We start from the raw sequence: 3824 nt of genomic DNA on the forward strand, positions 1-3824 counted from the left end.
TAGCGGGGTATTCGTTACCATTAGAGATATTGACTAAATCCAAGGTAAACCATACAAGTCGAGTCGCCACCGCACTTCTATTTATCCAAAGGAATGGTTAGAAAGCGAACAAAAACCTAAAAGTTTTATCGAATCAAAAACTAGTAAAAATGTCAGAGATCTGGGTAAGGGGGTTGGTTATGCAATGGGAAGGTTTTAAGCACCCAAAACATCCTAGGTACTCCTAGGGAGCCCTTTTCATAAATGTTGTTCTAGTCTAAAGGGTGTAGGTATATCTAAAGTACTATTTACTAAAAGGAAGGTTAAAAGAAAATGACTCGCAAGGATGTCGCATCCACTGCCTACGTATCTCATCTGAGTATGAGAATCAGAGTCTTCGTAGCTCGGCTACCTATGGGTTAAAGAGAAGTGTGCTCGGTAAGACATCGTGTCTTATGTCTACGTATCTCATCTGGAATGAGAATCAGAGCAAAACGTAGTTCGGCTAACTAGGGGTTAAGGATTGCCATCTGAACATGGACTTACAAAAGAGGACACCAGTTGTGTCAAAGGAGGGTGGGCAGTTACCTCTTTGCAATAGAACGGACTGACATGCCACAAGATCGGAGACGCACGTAAGGTCTAAAAGTGGGGAAGCTCTTCTCTAGAGTTGTCATGCAATATGGACATATGTGTTAGGATTTACAAAGGGGAACATCTACCTAATGTTAGCATGCAAAGAATAAGGGAATTCTACCTATGTTATCATACAAAGGGTTCTACCTAATGGGTGCTACCTAAACGGAACAAGAGTCGACGGATGGAGCATGGAGAGGAGTTACGGATAAGGGTAGATGGAGATACCGGAGGCAATCGACTTATAGGTAGAAGGAGATGCCTGAGGCAATCGAATTACAAGAGGACGGATGAATGCGTGCTGGTTCTGTTAAGTTTTGAAAATGATTACTCGACGTTGGATCGAGCTTTTGATCTTATTTTGAAATGGTTATCGGATGTTCGTTTTAACTCTTGTATTAACAGGTGGCTAAAGAAATAAAGAAATAAATATTATACACTTTATGGGAGAGGGGTACATTTGTTATGAATGGGGATTGTTCATGGCAAACAAACGATAAGAATATATGCCACATACATCATACAAGTAGGCAATAGTTATCAATCAGATCAGATAAATAAACAATATATAATCAAACCAAATAATCAAATAATGGAGCATTTAAACAATGCATGGGAGTATGAACATGTTAAATAATTAAGCAATAGAAAGCATGAATGAGAGAAACAAGTATAAAAGATAACAGATGAATGAAACAGATGAAAATATGCACATGAAGGGTCCACTGAATAATTTAATCAGGAAATGAGGTAAGGACCAAATAAAATCAAGGTAAAAGGCCTATAATACATGGCATATGAGATGAACGAGGGAGGATCAAAAGATCTCTTCAATTGCCATAAGCAATCCCTAAGTCAAACATCGATCATAAAGAAGTCAACTGAAAATTCAAGTCAACTTAAAATAACAAATAAATAGCAAATTAATCAAGAAAATTATGAAAAATTAAACTAAATAAGGTGGGGTCAGGACATCATCATCCCCCAAAAATATTTTTAAAATAATGAAAATTGGCATGTGAATTAATTAAAACAAAACATAGGTCAAACCAAAAGTCAATTAATAAGACTAGGTTAGAAATAAATCAAGAATAAATAGTAAATTAATCAAGAAAATTATGAAAAATTAAACTAAATAAGGTGGGGTCAGGATATCATCATCCCCCAAAAAGATTTTAAAAGTAATGAAAATTGGCACGTGAATTAATTAAAACAAAACATAGGTCAAACCAAAAGTCAATTAATAAGACTAGGTTAGAAATAAACCAAGAATAAATAGTAAATTAATCAAGAAAATTATGAAAAATTAAACTAAATAAGGTGGGGTTAGGACATCATCATCCCCTAAAAAGATTTTAAAAATAACGAAAATTGGTACATAAATTAATTAAAATAAAACAGAGGTCAAACAAAAAGTCAATTAATGAGACTAGGTTATAAATAAATCAAGAATAAATAGTAAATTAATCAAGAAAATTATAAAAAATTAAACTAAATAAGGTGGGGTCAGGACATCATCATCCCCCAAAAAGATTTTTAAAATAACGAAAATTGGTACATAAATTAATTAAAATAAAACAGAGGTCAAACAAAAAGTCAATTAATGAGACTTGGTTATAAATAAATCAAGAATAAATAGTAAATTAATCAAGAAAATTATGAAAAATTAAACTAAATAAGGTGGGGTCAGGAAATCATCATCCGCCAAAAAGATTTTAAAAATAATGAAAATTGGTACGTGAATTAATTAAAATAAAACAGAAGTTAAATTAAAAGTCAACCAACCAAACTAGGTCAAAAATAAATCCAAAATAAATTAAAAATGTGAAATAAAATTCCAAGAAAAGGTCAGGTTGATCATGAGATAGTGGTCAACCTTCATCCCAAAAATCAAATGCTAACAATAATTTTAAGTCATAAAAATAAAATCAATAAAAAAAGTGTGTTAAAATGGACCATTTAGAATAAATAATTAAAATAAAATATTAATATTAAAAAAATACGAAAATAAAAATTATATAAAATTAAATAAAACGTTAAGAAAAGTGAAAATAATTTTTGGGTAATTTTATGGACGAAAAAAATATTTTAAATAAGAAAAAGAAATATGAAAAAGGAAGGATTAATGGTGATGAACATGGTAAGCAAGCGTAGATATATCAAAACATGGCCATGGAAGAGATGATTACCTAATGGAAAATAGAAGTGAAATGGAATCTGATATGTGATGAAGCTTTGCCTCCTTACCACGAAATTCCAATGCTCCTTTAGGGTTAGGTGTCGCATCCTGCGAAAAATCAACCGGCGAGCCTAAAAAATAAAAACACACAGAGCCGCCACTAAACGTTATTTATCCCAAGATAGGGAAAGGAAACGCTCAGAGAAACCTGGAAAGACATGGTCTCGCGACCAGAGAGAAAAGGTTCGGGAGTCGGTTACGCGAGGGGAAGGTATTAGCACCCCTCACGTCCGTCGTACTCGACGGGATCCACGTCCTAGAATAAAGAAAAGGTTGCTAAACATCACACATACACACGGAGAACACAGGTGGGGTTAAGAGGAACGGGCTCGATAAGGTATCGCACCTTATGCCTACATATCTTGTCTGGAACAAGAATCAGAGCCTCTGTAGTTCGGCTTACGCACGCCAAACAACACAAACAATACAAACAAGCAAGGGTGGCAAACATAGAGCCCGACAACCACTGGATGGAATTACGTCGGCATCCGAACCCAAAACGCACTCAAAGGGGCAAACGTGGAGCCCGACTGCCAATCACTGGGCTTACGTCGGCATCCGAGCCAAAACACACAATCAGATAACAAGTTAACGCACGCAAAAAAGAAAAAGGTTGCCCGGAGTGGTCTCGCACGACCACCTGCCTACATACCTCGTCTGGAACGAGGATCAGGGCGATGTAGTTCCCCTGAAAGGGACTAAATTGCTAACCAGAAACCGGGGAAAGATACACAACTAGGGAGCTGAGACTCGAGCCTAATGTTGTCATGCATCGTTAACCCTAAGTTCGGTTTTCTATCCTACTTGCATAAGCAAACTAACCTAACCAGGAAAGAAGCTAGCACACAAGCATACAATCATATATCATCAAATGAGAACAGGTATCTCAAACAAGCATGTCAATCAGATATCCACATAACACGCACTATAACCAAACAAGGGGGCTCAATCAATCAGGTTTGACTGCCTA

This window comes from Lathyrus oleraceus, chromosome 6 (assembly GCF_024323335.1).
Source record: "Lathyrus oleraceus cultivar Zhongwan6 chromosome 6, CAAS_Psat_ZW6_1.0, whole genome shotgun sequence".
NCBI lineage: Eukaryota > Viridiplantae > Streptophyta > Magnoliopsida > Fabales > Fabaceae > Lathyrus > Lathyrus oleraceus.